Consider the following 19,104-nt stretch of genomic DNA (forward strand, 5'->3'; position numbering starts at 1 on the left):
ATTGGTTTTAGTAACAGTGTATAATATATACATATATATTCTATCTCAAACTGGAATTACATTGTTCCCCACACCTGTAGGAGGCAGTATGTCATAATAGCACATATAAATTGAAATGTTAAAAGGATACGCTTTTGTTGTCACACATGTTCTCTAACAAACATGGGTAGATATAAAAAAGGACACAAATTAAGAAACAAAGATGCTGGTGGGAGAGATGCTATTATCAAAGCATTTATATTTAACAATATCAGCAAAAAAGAAAAAATCTGTTCAGAAACCTGGTCAAACCTGGCTATAGATATTTTTCAAAAGACAAATGACAAACTGTGCAAATGGTTGAGCATGATATGGAAGAATAACAGGCGAGGTATACGTACTGAAGTCCTTTGTAAAGGTAAGTGAGAGTTAAATTTCTTTGCTTTACTGATAGTTTTCATAATAAAGTGTTACAAGTGGATCATTTTCTTATACATAAACTTACTACAAATACATTCAATTTAACCATGATTGTGTGTGATTAAATCAAATTTTCTCATTACAAGTTACAATATTCTTGTGTTGAGAAACAATGAGTATGTATGTATAAAAAAAAAGTAAAATAATGAAAGCAAGGTTTGAAAGAACGACTAGGGGTATTACAGGTGTGGTGAGCTTGAGTCTATTTTATTGGCACATACTTGTATATGGGTCATTTTAAATCAAGAGGTCCAAAATTGTAAAGTGTGTAGCACAATTACCTCTATGTGTTTGGTATTGCAGAACCACCAGTGTTTTACTTTGTTTAACCACAGTGGCTGACTTTGTGTCATGACACACAACACATCTCAATGTAAGGTAAATCTCAGCTCAGGAAAGTCCCAAACACTCTTAAAAAATACAGCATATTGGTACAAGAACTTGCAGTGTTGTTACTTAGACATTATATCCAAATTAATTGATCAAGAGTGACTTTTAATGTAAATTTATAATGTGATGGTTTTTAGGATGAGGAAGCATACTAAAGTATAGTGTGTAAGCAGACCATTTCAGAACAGAAACTTGAATCCCTCCCTTTAATCACTAATAGTAAAAAGTGCCCTTTCAGTCACAATGCCGTACACAATTTAAACCTATAGGGGGAAGGTAAAGAATGTACTACTACTGATTGTCCAGAGACTGCTGGCCATCTGCAACAACTGCAGGTGAACCAATTTGCTGTAAACTTCCAGCAATTTCCACTGGGCGGGAAACCCAGCACCCCCACTCCACGGGGAACACAATTTTACCCCTGCCCCCATGGAGGTATGTGCACGCCACTGCTGTAGAGGTCTGTTTTTGTAAGATACTGTGGTTTCCATAAATGTGTTTGTAACTAAAATGTGTTGTGCATCAGGACACAAACATGGCCACTGTGGTTACACCAAGCCAAATATAAATAAAAAACAGGTGGTTTTGCATTTCCAACACAAATTGATGTTCAAATTAAATGGAAAAAAGCAGCAATCTTGGTTGAAGCACTTAAGATGGATTGACCAACATGGATCCACTCTATCACCGCTCGCATTTTGTATAAATTTACCAACTCAGAAATGCCCTTTATTTATCCAATGTTAAAGGGTTAGTTCTGCCAAAAATGACTGTCATCATTTACTCAACCTTAAAGGGCATATTGCAGGTTTTCTTCTTCTTCAGAATTAATATATAACCTTGTATGAAAATACCATATGAAAAGTAAATGCACGATTAAAAATTGGTTTGCCAGACATAAGGGCACAAATTTAGTAGAAAACGTGACAGTTTCCTTGACCGTGTTGAAAAAACACTTTTTTTTTCACCATCGCGTCATATTGCGTCACCAGAGGGAGTCGTTTGCCGGCTCTGCGTTTGCTCAGTGCAGAGTAGGCTGGTATTATGTTGAAGCGGTCGTGATTCAGTGTGTTGTCGGTGGTTATTGTATTTCAATTAATAGTTATCGTGATAAATGATTGTGAATTATGGCCTGTCAGGACATCGAGTCCACAGGTTTCCGAACAAGAAAAAGGACGTTGCTATCTTCCGTGTTTGTGTGCGTTTTGTGCAGGGTGAGAGACGGGACTTCACTTCTGCGTCTGCTTTGAAAAACGCGGTAGTGTGTAAAGTTCACTATAACGCTACACATTATGATTATAATCCCGGCAATATGATGAGTTAACGTTACGTTATATGATGACGGCGATATGTGCACACTGTCCCGGCTCCTTCATCGGGTCGCCCGGTCCACCGTCAGCATGTGGGTCGGCCACCGGTGGGAAACATGACGGTCACGGATCCGTCAGAGATCACTTATTGTACATTTGTTTTACAAAATGTGCCTTGTCTTAATTTAATTCATTAACGTATCCTCCATAAACTTGTAATGTCTTGCAAGTCTGCAGCCGACACTTATTATTATTATAATATAATACATTGTTCATTTTCAATCTGTACTCCGAATTTTAATGTTTGTGTTGGCTGTTTCTACATATTACGTTTTTATACAGTTAGAAAGTTGTGATTGTGATTATTTTTTTATTCATTATCACCAAATGGGGCCATTCAAAGCCTTTATAATGTCCCTCTTTCTCTGGAAACTGTCTCCTAATGACTGACATAGGCTACACATGCAGGTAAGGGTCTAAATACTAGCTTTGCTGTTGCCTGATACATAATAATCTTTACAATATAGTGATTTGAGCATAGTGTTATACATATCATCAGCTAACGTGAATAAATCTATAAGCTAGTAACACTGTTCTCTCATCGAGACCCGACTCCTGCCCTGTTCTCCTCACACCACAGCTCAATGCGTGTCCTCTGACCGTTGTTTTGTCTAATCCTGACCTGTCTACTCTCTTGGCTTCATATTAGGCACATAATTATATGGCTGAGGTCCGTCATACGAGTAAACATTTAGGCTACAATTTCCTCAGCGTCCGAACTGTCATTGCGATCCATTGCTTTCCTATTGTTTACTTTGACCGCTCTCCCTCATGTTACGTCACTTCCGGTTTGGCGGTTTTCAAATGCGGAAGTTAAATTTTCTCACAAAAACGACTCCAGAAGCCTAAATAGCGTTTTATAAGTATATGTTTATATTTAAATCTAGTTCCTACATTATTGTTCTATACATTGGCTCACTGGGTACTCTAACCTGCAACATGCCCTTTAAGTTGTTCCAGACCTGTATGAGTTTTGTAGCAACATTGACATCTGGTCAGATTGGTGAATCCGTGATTCTCACACACACACCAACATTACAAGAGACATGTAATATGACACCAAACATTCCTTTGCATTAGGAGCACACACACACACACAAGAGACTTTTCTTCAAACGAATCATATTTAAAACATTACCAAATGCATTCTGTGTTGCCATTTATATGTCACGACAGGTTTTGGGATTTAATGTAAGTTTTAATGTGTGCTAATCAAAATCTAAATGCTTCTAATCTGTATATTTTATGTAACTTTGTTATCATATACTCTGAAAATGATGTGTTTGATACCATTTTGAATCTCTAAATCTAACGGAGTTGAATCTCGATAATAGACTGCAATGTTATGATTATTTCGATATGAATTCTTTCCAGTCATAGAAATGACTAGTCCAAAAGCTCTATCATAAATTATACAGCAGGGGGTCTCTTCTGACAAGACAAAGAGAGTTCCCGCTCTTGAATCACTGAAGGCTATTGGCTACTCGCGCCAAACAAAGGTGGAGCTATACATTCTTTAAAAAGAAAGCCAGAGCTCCTCCTTGCTCTCGCGTCCTGCTCTTCCTGTCGTCAGCATGTGAAATCTTCGGACCTGAACTCCTTCAGGAGTTCCCTCCCTTTATTTGCTTTATCTCAGTCTTTTGTTTAATTTTCAAATTCCACTTGGTTCGTTTCCACCTACGAGTCAAACGAACGAAGCCTGAATTCCTTCAGCAACTTCCCTTCCAAAGAGGCCTTCTTCAAAACTCCCGCGAACAGCTTGCTCTGGCAACAAGCACGCGCGCCTCAGCACGAGCGCGCGCACTCTGCTCCGAGAACACGCGCAGGCTGGACACAGCTCCACACAAACGAACTTTGCAAGTATCAAACTCTAACGAGTTTTAATGTTTTAAGGTTTGTTTTGATTGATGGCTCTCTCAAAGGTCTGTGATGTTGCTATTCCTATGATCATTCGTGATTTATTCTCTCTTTCTCTCATTCTCTCTCTACAAACTCAGCGCGTGCTTCGGCACGGCGCGCCCCTCCTCAGAAAACTTTATCTCTCTCTCTTTCTCTCTCTCATCTGTTATTCGTCTTGTTTGTCCACATGTAAGATATGTACAAACCTATAATCACTGTGTGTAGTCCGTTATATTCTGTAGTTTGCATTTATTAAAACAATATATTCAACTGTTTCTGTGAAAGGCTTGTAAAAATACAAACGTCAATGAGATCAGATCAGAGCTACCGCGCTCCCTGTTTACTACATTAAGTAGTTTTAATTTTATGAACACCATAAATATTAATGTTCACGGCCAGAAGGTTAGTGTTTCTTGGAGTTTATAAGAAAGGATAACTTTGTTGAGAAATTAATCACTTAATCTAACGGTTGGTCGCGGGACGAACAACGATTTGATAATTACATTAATTTCCCTTAAAGATTATCTCATAATCGAAGTTAAGTAAGATTATTGATATATGAATGAGGAATTATAATTCGTTGTGATTGATTATTCATATATTCATATAATCCACTTTCACTTTCGACAATTTAATGTAACTGTACTATGCAAAATATTGATCATATTCATGATTAGTTATTAAAATTCCCTATGGATCATTTGAGCTAATTCATCCGGACCCAGAGTCCGAAGCATAAGGCATATAGATTACAGTTTGGTGGAGAAAATTACGTGCAATCTCAAACTTTGTTTTTTACGAGCAAATCAGTTTCAATCTGTCTATATTGTGTATTAATGTAACGCGCGCTCCAGCGAGAGCCCACGCGCTCCCATTGAGGAAACAAGCGCGCCCTAGTAAGGCAAAAACCACGCGCGCTCACTGAAGGACTGTTAGAAGGCACGAAGCCGATCTCAGTCAAAGCGAATTGACCCCTGCTAGATATGTTTAACATTTTCAGCCCCTGTTAATTGCTAAAATAAACTTCGATGTATTATATTAATATTGTTTCGGTAAAGAGAACAGAATCTCTGTACAGTCCGTGCATTCTTAATATTGTGTTACCCACGCGCGCGCTCCAGCGAGAGCCCACGAGGCCCATTGAGGAAACGCGCGCGCCCTAGTGCGAAACCACGCGCGCTCACTGAAGAACTGACTGGCGCAGAGCCAGCTCAGCTCAAGCATATTAACAGACGCTGGAAGTGGCAATGAATGTCCTAGAGGAAAGAATCTCTGTTCAGCCTGTAATTAATATTGCTTTAGCCCGCTTGAAATCAAACGAGTTTCTTTGTTCACGCGGTAGATTGGAACAGAGCGAGTCTCCTCCGTTTCGATAATAGGCCTAATAATAATATTAGATCGTTAAAATAACGATTACTCCTGGTCGAAAATTGGATTAGCTACCCATTTTGTAAACCTAAGACATTTTTAAATCATAAGTGCTATTGTGGTTAAAATGTGTACGGGAGCCCAACAACAGATGATAATTCCTGTTGTTCACACTTGAGTAATAAGTGCAGTGAAGAAGTCCTGACACGTTCTCTCTTGTGCAGTATAGCACCCGAAGATCTGTAGAGATCTTGTTTCCTTTATGATTTTTATTGCAGAAAATCAGCGTGTGACTGAGCTGAACGCTCTGAGCTCTTTAGAGTCACATTTAAAATTGGTTGTAATTCCGCGGACTAAACACCAGAGGTCCTCTTAGGTGTTCAAGTCTCAAAATACGCGCCCCACCGACGTCACCCTGCGTGAGCACCACCTCCCACTGACGTCAGCCTGCATGAGCGCAACTACGCCATCTCGTGGCCGTTTCAGATAATGCTCTCGTACTGCTAAATTCCAAATTCAAGCGTCATAATGAATGGTGAATTAGCTTGTCTAAAATTCTAAATAATTATTGGCAGTTACAGCTTTGCTCGTGCGAATATTATTTTGTGTTAGACAATTTTCCTGCTTGTGACTGGTACATTTACTTTGAGTTTGGTTCAAACAAGAGTTGAATTAAAACTTATATTAAATCCCAGCCCAGCCATTGAGAGCCCAGTTAGAGGGAAGTCCGCCACCCAGTGGCCGCCTCCCGCTAAAGCGGTTCATTCAACTCGCTTTTCTGTTTCCAATTCTGTGTGAATGGCTTTATTTCTGTTTTCTCGTCTGATTATTTTATAATAATTACTGATACTTTAATGCATCTTAATTATTGTACAATATCATTCTGATTTCTCAAATTCCCCTACACGCGTATTTAAATTTGAGTTTAGACCAGATCTAAACTTTGGATTTAAATTGTGTTTGGCTGTCAGCCACTGAGATCCGCTAGAAGGAAACAGCGCCACCGTGAGGCCTTGTGGATACTAAGTCGGTGCCACTCTTTTTCCCCTTTCACTCTTTTGAAGTGTGTACTAAATTCATCTTTCCCTTCTGATTATTTCATAGTAATTACGGATGCTTTAACGTCATCTGGATTATTATAAAATATCACTCTGATTTTTACATTTCTGCACAGGCTTATTTAAATTTGAATTTAAACCAGTTTGAATTTAATTTGAATGAGTTTGTCTTTTCAAACAGGGTGACCGCTGAGAGGAGGTACGCCCCTTTTGTGGGACAGACCCACTACTGCAGCCTGTCTCTTCTTCTGGGGTCATCCTGACTTTTCATTATTTTATTTTATTAATTTCTTTTTATTATTAATTTTTTTTTCAAATAAAAAATTTATTATTATTTTTTATTCCTAATTTTCTTATCTCTCTTGTAGGTTAGGTTATTCTGATAATCACCAACATTATCATAATTCCCTTTTTGTTTTACCATTATTTCAAAGCCTTTGCCTTTATTTCTACATACATGATTACTAAACTTGGTTAAACAAGAAAGCCTTAATTGACTTTAACTTTCACCTGTTTACCCCTTTTTGTGTGTTTATGTGTAGTTCTCCCTAGGGCGCTGTGGTGATTTGACAGTCATCTCTGGTTGGTTTCCAGCGAGCGGGGTCACCTGGTCGTCACGACCGACACCGGCCGTGCGTGAGTCTCGGACTCTTCTGTCTCTTACCATTGGGGCGGCACGCAACTGCTACATCAGCAATTTAGCACTCCAAGGGTAAAGTCAACCACGCCAGCTGACACACAAGGCAATTTCGGGACAAGTACCTGAACCAGGGCCTGCTGCAGGGGCAGGGTTCCGGGGAAAACCCAATTTTGTCGTGCTGTCTGGCAGTTGACACCTTGGCATTGCCAGGTTGTGCTTAAGGTCGCAAGTTGTTTGAGAAGGTCGCACCGTGGTACACAGAGTAACAGAGGGCCCGGGTCCACTGCGGTCGAGTGTTTGGGACCATCGAGAAGGTTGACCGCGCCGCCGGCTCCCACCTGAGTGACCTCATTTCACCCCAGGCAGACTAAATAAGGTAAAACCCATACACTTAGTATAAGCCACAGAATATTAGATATTCCCCGGTCATTTAAGTGTTTGGCCCATATCCTTCTCTCCAAGCCTCACCATCCTCCTAGGTTTTCTACCCCGATAGCCCCCACTCACCTGTAGGCCCTATCGTAAACTCTGGCAGTGGTAATAGGCTTAGGCCTCCTTATTCTCTCTGACACATACCGTGTTACTATTGTTTGATCTTATTTCACTTTGATCTGTTCTATCCTTTGTTCTGTTGTGATTTGTTTCTTTCATTTCACCTAGAAACAGTAACCTGAGAGAGCCATCAAGAAAGCTAAGCAGTAGAGTGACCACCAGCAGCCGGGGGCACCCCGTGACCCGCCAGGCTACTGCTCGTCACAACCTCTAGTGCAGGTCCTCAGACGACCCAAGTTAATTGGCTCCGCGAACTAACTGTCGGCATCAGTTAGCCCCAAAATTCTTATAAACGGCATAGCCGTATGATCATAGCGTTAACCTTAAAACGAACTTGCATTGGTCTCTTTGTGTGTGTGTGTTCTGTGTTCTCTCTCGCCTACAGTGTGCCAAGGTCACGGCCGTCCAGTATGGCTGCCCAGTGGGACGAACTCGAGTTGTGGTTGAGAGCCATGACGACCGACTTCCTGCCCGGAGACGCCGCTGACACAGAGCCCCGGAGCCGAGAACAGCTGGACACCGACCTGGTCGAACTGATGACCCACGATCCGACACAGAGCTACAGCTACAAGGACTGGGCCAAAATCGTCGGAAGCCTCGCACACAAACTCGTCGCCCAGGCACGGCTCAGCGAAAGGAGCCACATCAACCTGGAGCAGGAAGCAGCAGCGCTAAAGCTTCAAGCAGAGGAGGCCCGGAGGAACCAGGCCCACACCCAAAGTCATCTAGACAAGCTTCTGCTCCAGACCGAGAAAGAGGACGCCACAGATCCAGAGCTACAGAAAGAAGTAGAAAGACTTCGAAAGGCCCTGCAAGATCTTCGCCTCGACACAGACCAAAGAGAACAGTCGGAGAAAGAAACCCGTAAAGATCTCGACGAAAGACTCCAACAAAGTGACGCTCTCCTCGAGAGAGCAAAGACTGAACTAAGAGACAAAAACGCTAAAGCCACAGCCTGTGAAAAACACTTACAGGTGGCCAGAGCTGAAATCTATGAGCTTACTCTGCAGAGACATGATCTCAGAGACGAACTTGACATTGTTCACAGAGAACTGAGCCATTCTTACAGACTTAACAGTGACCGGGTAGGGGAAACACACACCACAAAGTTTCCCCTGACCAGCCGGTACACACCAGCCAGCCAACAAAAACTCCTGTCAGCAGAAAGGGGGGGGCCCTCACAGAGAACACTTACCGCTCAACGCGGCACGGCTCCCAAAGCTGAAGGGGGCGGAGCTGAAAAGGGTCAGAATCCCCTCCAGACGGATTGGGCCTCCAGCAACAGCTCTTCCCCCACAAACTTTGACAAGTTGGCCAGAAACATCCCCACGTTCACTCCAAACCTTGCAGGAGGCCATGATGTGCATGCTTACCTTCAAGACATTGACTTTCACCTGCAAACTGTCGCCAACGTGACAGCTTGGGACAAGTTTTACCTGCTCAGAATTACGTCTAGCCGTGACGTGCGCAGCTTCCTAGACCGTCAACCAGAGACTGTCAAAAGGGACTACCAGCAGCTGCGACAAGCTTTGATCCGGGAATTCTCTGATCCAGAGTCAGATCAGGGGTTCATCGCCGCCATGGACATCAAACAGGCCCGACCTGAACACCCACAGCCACAGACTACAGAGCTAGCTGTCACACCACAAAGTGACAGCTCCGCTCCAGCACCACAGCTGACAGCTGCACCCCCTACACGAAACAGCACAACACATCACACCTGGGACCAACATCACAAAGTCCCAGGAAGTGCTGTTCCGGCTAGCTGCCCCCGCAGCAAGCCACACGTCCCTCCCGGGGGCAACCCACCAGACATTGTTATCAAATTGCAACCCATGAACCTTGCTGTTGCATCACCAAATAGCAGCTCCACTCACTCCCTCCATGCGACTGCCCCCCAGAACACTGATTTTCAGTCACCAACTAGTGAACTCATTGTTGCATCACAAACTGACAACACCTACCATTCACTCCGGCTGACAACAACAGCCCCGGTGCCACAGTTTCTGGGAATCCTTCTTGAAAGGGGGGTGACCAGGAAACCCTACCTAGCCTGCACTTTGGAGAAGGTGAAACTTGAAGCCTTGATAGACACAGGAGCAGACCTCACTGTGATCTCATCTCAACTTTTCAAAGGACTCAAAGTCGAAGCTAAGAGACCGAATCGAACTCTTGAATCTCACACTTGTGAACTAAATGTGCATTCATACAGCCAAAATAGCATCCGGCTTGAACAGCTAACTCTAATCCACCTGTCAATAGGTTTTATGTCGCTGACTCACCCTGTGTACGTTTCACCAATGAACACTCATCCACTCATCATTGGCAAAGACCTGCTGGATCGTTTCGAGCCCTTACTGGACTTCAAAAAGCGAACTCTTTGGGCTCAAGTGCCAGAACCTCTCCCCATCCAGTCACACAGGCCACCCGAGCCAGACTGTCAGATCACAGAGGTCACGAGACTTTCCACAGAGCCAGACTGTCAGGTCACACAGTTCATGGGAACTCCCACAGCCAGTCACAACGACACAGACTTAGCAACAGGTCAAGTTTCAAGTTCGCTACCCTGCACCTTTCAGCTCACAAAAGACTTTAACAAATGCTGCGCCAAGGTCAAGACTGACCTGCAGCTACATGACCAAACTCATGCCCGCGCCAAGCCTGGCGCACTAAACGGAAAGCGGTGGTCACACCCGACCCACCCACCCTCCCTCACAGATTCAGCGACTACACCCTTATACCCCTCCTGCCTCCCTTGCACGCCGTCTAAGCTCACTGACAGCCAGTGCCTCAAACCGCTGCATAACATGCACACGCTGCATACACACAACATTACGGGTTCTGCACCTGTTGACATCACAGCGCAAAAGCTTGTGATGAACAGTTGCAAAAGGGGGGTCATGCCAATGTTTATCTATGACGCATCATGTGCGGCACAACACAGCACCAGAGTCACTGACGAGACATTGAAGCAAGCGACAGGCTGGCAGCAAGATGTGACAAAACGTGGGCCAAAGCGAGCTAAACCTAGCTGCCACCCACAAAGCAAAAGAACTGCCCTGTCCAACCAAAGACAACCCTCGTTTGCCTCTTCCTTCCCTTTCTCTCTCTCTCTCCCTGTCATCTGTACCAGGTTGCTGCTGTGGGTCGTCATGCTGTGCGGTCAGCCATCCAGAGGACAGCTGCCACCGAGAGAACAACTGAGACTCCTGATCACCGACTGCGGAACCTACACTCAGCCAGTGTATGGTCGACTCATCCAGTCCCGCCCGGTCTACAGAGCACACTACCCCAGCACCGCAGCCCCATACATCTGGGCAAGTGCCCAACGGACAGAGGACTCCCTCTCTCATGCCAAGGCCAAGGTCGAACACATGCTCAACCAACTTGAGGAAGTGACTGTTACACAATCAGGACTCCTAAGCACCAACCACCGCTCCAAACGGTTCCTGGGAGCGTTGCTCGGAGCCGTAGCTGCCGCCAGAACTTTTTTTTAACATTGGTATGTCCAGTGTCAACACAGCAAACCAGACTGTGAACTCCGTGAAACCACTGTTTAATATCTTCCAGAATGACTTTGCCCAGACTCCGCTGATTACAGCGCTAACGATAGACATGCTGTGGGAGGTTAGCTCCTCCCATGACAGCCTAGCCACAGGTGCATTCCCACCGTACCTGAAACCTTTAAGCCTTGTGCGAACTGTGCTGGCTTCCAGCATCACCACGCCAGCTGACCCTTTTCAAACACACCTTGCTCACTCTCTGGGTTGCGCCACCCCACTTCACGTCAACCCCGAGCAGAGAGAAGTGGGTTTTCTCCTAAACCTACCCATCATCGAGTCAAACCAAACCTCCAGGCTCAAAGACATTGTCAACATCGGGTCCTGGAAAAGCAGGACCCAGTTCAAGATATGCACTCCAGATGTGGTGGCCTACCACGACAGCGACACCCTGCTGTACCCGGCCTCAAACCTGCACGGATGCCCCTTGACCAAAGACTTTCGCTATCTCTGCCCTAGCAAGCCCTTCCTCAGAGACGACACTGAAGGAATCTGCAAGTTGCAACCCCTGGTCAGCCACACACGCTGCCCTGCTGAAGCTAAGCCTCGCACACAAGTCACAGAAACGCAAGCAAAGATTGTAGGTGAACGATGGCTGGCTAACACACCTGCACACACAGCCACTGTCACTCACGAACAGCATGATACAACCCGCCGTGTCAACCTGCTCAGCCAGAGTATGCCGACTCAAGTACCGACAGGTGCCATCTCACACCTCGGCAACCTGTCATGGTACCATCTTCCGAGCAAAGAGTACCAGATAGCACTGGAACTCCCATCCTTTAAGAACTACAACGTCACCTTAGATCCAGAAGGAGATCTCTGGTTTGAGAAAAAGGGGGTCCCAACTCATGAACATTGCTCCTGTCAACACAACCCTCCAAGCCTGAATCCCTCACCTGTGGCCAAACCTGGACCGCAGCTGATACTGTTGTATCTTTCCAAGGTCACCGACCACGCACCGACACTCGTCTTGGCCTTCACCCTGTGCCAGACTCAACGAGATGCAAACATCCACAGTCAAGCTCACGAACTCTGTGTCGGGAGGTTTCACACGGAATCCCCGGAAAGGGGGTGCCAAGCCACCGACCACATCATCATCATTTGAGCTGAACCCTCAGCCTAGCAAACCACCTGTCATCCATTGTGCTAATTTGTTGTTCGATGAAGTCCATCCCCTGACTTAATCGAACAAAAAAGGGGATATGTAGCAACATTGACATCTGGTCAGATTGGTGAATCCGTGATTCTCACACACACACCAACATGGCTCACACAAAGAGACATGTAATATGACACCAAACATTCATTTGCATTAGGAGCACACACACACACACAAGAGACTTTTCTTTAAACGAATCATATTTAAAACATTACCAAATGCATTCTGTGTTGCCATTTATATGTCACGACAGGTTTTGGGATTTAATGTAAGTTTTAATGTGTGCTAATCAAAATCTAAATGCTTCTAATCTGTATATTTTATGTAACTTTGTTATCATATACTCTGAAAATGATGTGTTTGATACCATTTTGAATCTCTAAATCTAACGGAGTTGAATCTCGATAATAGACTGCAATGTTATGATTATTTCGATATGAATTCTTTCCAGTCATAGAAATGACTAGTCCAAAAGCTCTATCATAAATTATACAGCAGGGGGTCTCTTCTGACAAGACAAAGAGAGTTCCCGCTCTTGAATCACTGAAGGCTATTGGCTACTCGCGCCAAACAAAGGTGGAGCTATACATTCTTTAAAAAGAAAGCCAGAGCTCCTCCTTGCTCTCGCGTCCTGCTCTTCCTGTCGTCAGCATGTGAAATCTTCGGACCTGAACTCCTTCAGGAGTTCCCTCCCTTTATTTGCTTTATCTCAGTCTTTTGTTTAATTTTCAAATTCCACTTGGTTCGTTTCCACCTACGAGTCAAACGAACGAAGCCTGAATTCCTTCAGCAACTTCCCTTCCAAAGAGGCCTTCTTCAAAACTCCCGCGAACAGCTTGCTCTGGCAACAAGCACGCGCGCCTCAGCACGAGCGCGCGCACTCTGCTCCGAGAACACGCGCAGGCTGGACACAGCTCCACACAAACGAACTTTGCAAGTATCAAACTCTAACGAGTTTTAATGTTTTAAGGTTTGTTTCGATTGATGGCTCTCTCAAAGGTCCGTGATGTTGCTATTCCTATGATCATTCGTGATTTATTCTCTCTTTCTCTCATTCTCTCTCTACAAACTCAGCGCGTGCTTCGGCACGGCGCGCCCCTCCTCAGAAAACTTTTTCTCTCTCTCTTTCTCTCTCTCATCTGTTATTCGTCTTGTTTGTCCACATGTAAGATATGTACAAACCTATAATCACTGTGTGTAGTCCGTTATATTCTGTAGTTTGCATTTATTAAAACAATATATTCAACTGTTTCTGTGAAAGGCTTGTAAAAATACAAACGTCAATGAGATCAGATCAGAGCTACCGCGCTCCCTGTTTACTACATTAAGTAGTTTTAATTTTATGAACACCATAAATATTAATGTTCACGGCCAGAAGGTTAGTGTTTCTTGGAGTTTATAAGAAAGGATAACTTTGTTGAGAAATTAATCACTTAATCTAACGGTTGGTCGCGGGACGAACAACGATTTGATAATTACATTAATTTCCCTTAAAGATTATCTCATAATCGAAGTTAAGTAAGATTATTGATATATGAATGAGGAATTATAATTCGTTGTGATTGATTATTCATATATTCATATAATCCACTTTCACTTTCGACAATTTAATGTAACTGTACTATGCAAAATATTGATCATATTCATGATTAGTTATTAAAATTCCCTATGGATCATTTGAGCTAATTCATCCGGACCCAGAGTCCGAAGCATAAGGCATATAGATTACAGTTTATTTCTTCTGTTGAAAACAAAATAAGATATTTTGAAGAATGTTGGTAACCACAGTTGTTGCCAATGACTTCCATATTTTTTCCCCTACTATTAAATGTTGACAATTTTCATTTTTGTGTGAAATACCCATTTACAAGTCATATGATGTGTACTTTATTTAATGCAGCACATATAATGCAACTACATCCACTGCCTTTCAAAAGTTTGTTATCGGTAAGATTTTATGCTCTCTTATGTCTCGCTTAAGTCTCACTAAGGCTGCATTTATTTGATTTATATGATCAAATCTGAATTTTCAGCATCATAACTCCAGTCTTCAGCGTCACATCATCCTTCAGAAAACCATTCTAATATACAGCTCAATAAACATTTATTATTATTATCTATGTTGAAAACAGTTAGAAACAGTAAGAAAAAATCTTACTAACCCCAAACTTTTGAATGGTAGTAGTGCAGGTTTAAAACTTTACAATTGGTAAAATTATACTGAAATACTACTAATAATAATAATAATGATTACATTTTTAGATGGACAAGAACTCCATCACCAGGATGAGACAAGACAACAACAAAATGACCAGACAGAACACATTGTTTTAGAAGAACAAAAGTGTACTGAAAATGATGATGAACATACATGTAACTCCGAAATAAATACAAATGGTGTGGATTTGAAGTCAGAAAGTAAGGAGAGTGACTTGGTTTCAGTGTCCACATATTCTGAAAATGAAGAGGAAGAAAAACAGGAACCGGAAAATGAAAATTACAGAAACAACAAAGAGTGGAGGGCCACAACACCTGGCCCAAAAAAATTCAGTTTCGAAATAAAATGGGAGAGGTGGGAAAAAATAAAGCCACTGCATGGTTCAAACCAACTCCAGAGACCATGGACAGATGTCCTGTACAAGGAATTCACAAAGATCAGTCCTTGTTGTGTGCTGTGTTTTAAATACCAACATGTTAAATGCAAAAATAGTCGGAAACGATCCCTGCATTTCTTTAGAGCACGTGCCACCTCACCTGCACCTTTAAAGGCAGTCTTTACTTTTACAATAAATCCCCCCCCCCCTCCCCCCCCCAAAAAAAATAAAAAAATACTATTACTGTCTTTGTAGCCCGTAAAGGAGACATAACACACACAAAAAAGTGACAAAAAATTCAGACAGGCCAAATATTTCCGAAGGGGAAAAATTGCTAAAAGCATTCAACATGGTGTGAGCAATTACTACTATCAAGCCCTAAGAAAATCACCATCAGAAGAGATTGTGGCAGGCAATATCTCGCGATGCTTAACTAAAGACGTGTTAAGGGTTATATCCAGTGAATGGAAATAAAGCACCAGGCTACATGATGACATAATCATGGAGCTGGTGCTTACACAAAAAATAATTAAAGAATGTGCTACATCTGAAGGTGCTGAGACTGCTGGTTACCTACAACAACTGCAGGTGGACCCATTTGTTGTACACATGTACACACAATGTGGTTTGCACATTTTAGCCCAGCATCCGGAAAAAAGAAAAACAGTAACACTTCACTTGGATGCCACTGGTAGTGTCACCTCACGCATTCCCGGTCAGCCCAAGAAAGTGCTCTACTATGCTCTTGTACTGCCGGGAATGGGAAAAAACATGCCACCACTTCCTGTGACTGAGCTCCTAACAAATCAGCACTCAATTCCTACCTTGACATATTGGCTAATGGAAACATTAAGGGCCTTGGTCAAATAACATCATGCCAGGTACATCAAGTGGAGACTGACTTCAGCTGGGGATTAATGTCAAGTGTCCTTCTGGCATTCAACAAAGAAAACATTTTGACTTATCTCCAGAGAGCACACCGAATTGTTTCAAACACAGCAAACAGTGGTGATCATCAATTCAGTGTTTTACATCTTTGCTCTTCACATATTATAAAGGCAGTGTGCCAGGCATTTTCAAAAAAGACAGACAGCAAAGCTGTAAAAGAGTACGGTACCTACTGCTTTGCCTTGTTGTTAAACAGCACACATCTAGAGGAGGCAACGGCAGTATTTGAGGATATGTGTGTGCTCTTAACATCATCAGAGGAAACAGATGTGGTGAATGCAGCCAAAGCTTCGCTGGACCTGAGAATAATGAAGACAACAATATATATATATATATATATATATAGCTGCAAGCAGCGATTGCGGGCCCAAGCCGGTTGCACCGCCACCCTGGTGGCACGGGCTTTGGCCCTCCATATACAAAAAGCCTCCCAGAAATGCCGGCTTGTTACAGAGATGTCTAATTTGGAAATGGAGGACACCTCAAATAAAAAGAGGCAGCACAAAAAGCCAAGGAGATTTCAGTCTGAAACGGAAATCTCCTCAGACGGTAAATGTTTAAATCACACAAAAAATACTTTTCTTTTTGTTTTCTTTTTTTACATTTACAGTGTTTTAATCACTTTGGTACTATTTTCATAGTAAAGTAGGTAGATTATAGACACCTAGCACCTGAGCTCTGTGCTCTACCAACAACCACAGCTCAGTAGCCCTATATATACTCTGTGGAAATGTGTGAAAAGTATGCATAGTTTTAGCGTGAAAAAAGGACTTACCATAGGCTTGCTGCTAAATGACCTCACCTGCATGTGAAAGGTCAGTTTATTTATATTGTAAGGGCTGTCTGCAGAAAGTCACAGGAGTAATCCAGTGGAACATAATGACATTTTATAGCATTAAGTAATTTTTTTTTATTTTTAACATTTGGAAACGTTATACTTTACAGTATTAACTGCATGCCTTTTGGACATACATATTGCAGGGATCTTGTTGGTTAATGTTAAATGTAAATGTAAATTATTCTTGAATTGTGATTAAACCAAAAGTTTTTATTATGTTTTATTATTATTATTATAACAGTAATGTAACCATTATAAAGCATTGCAGGTATTGGTTTTTTTTTTTTTTTTTTTTTTTTTTTTTTACAGAGGTTCAGTTTTGAGAAAATTAACAATTGTGAAATTGTTTGTTAGAAAAATGTGACTCTCCGAAATAGTATCAAAGTGATAAACTGTGATTAAAAAGTAATTAAAACTGAAACAGTTAAAAATATATAAAAACATCTAAATACCAAGTCCACTGAAGAGCAAAATTGTCAATTGCTGTATTTTTATACATAATGTTTTTATACATAAAACATGCATTTTACTACTAACTTTTATCTTTCCTGTTTTTTTCTATATATTTTAGATGAGGGCCGATTTATCCCAATTCAGGGAAAGAAGTTGTCAAAACCGGTTCCACCCAAATGTGTAAGTCACTAATAATTATTTGTTTATTATATGTTATTCACTCATCCGCTTTATTTAGTTTTCTAAAACTCTGAAAATTCAAAGCTATCATGTCTTTTCACATTTCTGTTGTGTTTTTAGATCAGCCATTTCCCCAAACCTTCCCACAAGAGCAAATTCTCCACCACAAACCCTTTAAATAGAATATTAATTAAATAAACCTTTAATGGTTTGCCGGCTGATGTACCTTTGGATAATATAATTAGAAATCTTAACAACAATCAGTGTAATGACAATTTTATTCTTTGCATGAAAACACTAGCCACTTAACAGACACAAAATGCAATTAAAATGTCTGTCCACGGCTAGCTGTAGTCTCGCCCTGAAGTCCCGTGGGAACTCCCGTTGTGGCGGGAAAAGGTAAATAGCAGCGTGCAGGTGGAGGAGCGTCGTGTGTGTGAAGAGGGATGATCGGAGTTGCTCACAAATGAAGAGTAAATGGTTCGTAACGTAACTATGGAGAATATTTTTTCTTTGAGTTTTTGAGTTTGATGGTCGTCCTTATTTATTCGAACCCGAGTATACAGACGAAGAACTAGCCTCACACTCTTCACACACACGACGCTCCTCCCACCTGCACACTTCTATTTACCTTTTCCCGGCTACAACGGGAGTTCCCACAGGACTTCAGCGCGAGACTACAGCTAGCCGTCTAAAACACTATTTAGGTGAATTTAAACAATGGCTAAACGCATCTTGTTGTCATCTAAGGACCCTGTTCATGTTGGACAGACATTTTAATTGCATTTTGTGTCTGTTAAGAGGCACAAAAACACTCTTTATAAATATGCCCACATAACTGCCGTTTTAGCTGAGTGAGCTCTGGGCATTAGCGGTAGTAGCTCCTTGCTGCAAGCACCGATCAGGTTTTTTTTTTTTTCATAGACAGTACTCACAAAGGTATAACAATCAAGATTAACTTAAAATTTGCCCGGAGTTCTCCTTTAACAGGCCAAGTTGAAGCCCGATACAACAGGCATCATGCACAAGCACGGAACATCATCGAGCGCTCCTTTGGGATGTTAAAAACTCGCTGGCGTGCAATTTTCTTGCAGGCCCTGGAGATCAGGCCACTGTTCGCCCCAAAGGTGATTGGTGCCTGTTGCATCCTCCACAGCATCTGTGTGATGGGAGGTGATCTCTTGGAGGAGGAGGTGGAAAGCCAAGGACAAGAAGACAGCGAGGATGGTGAGAATGCAGCAGTGGGTGAGAGGGACCTATCAGGGAACCATCTCCGAGGACGTCTGGCTGCTCAACTTTCTTCTCCTGAGGAACTGCCTGTGTGTCTAATTGAACATGACTACATCTAGACAGGAAACATTTCCAGATGTTGTCATGCTCATTAAAAGAGGAACATATACAGTTAAAACATTAGATATGATATTAATTAGGAAAATAGGTATGAATAAATGTGCAAGTAGATGGATATAAAGATAGATAGATTTATAAATTTTCTTAATGTTGGTATGTTCTTCTTGATGAGATGTAACTGCATGATTGTAAATAATTGTTTAAAACTATAGACATTGGATTTTATATTATTTGTGTGTTTGTTGTAAATATAAAGAATACACTGTTGCTACAACAACGAGTT

This window comes from Phoxinus phoxinus, assembly GCF_949152265.1.
Source record: "Phoxinus phoxinus genome assembly, chromosome: 5".
In the NCBI taxonomy this organism is placed as follows: Eukaryota; Metazoa; Chordata; class Actinopteri; order Cypriniformes; family Leuciscidae; genus Phoxinus; species Phoxinus phoxinus.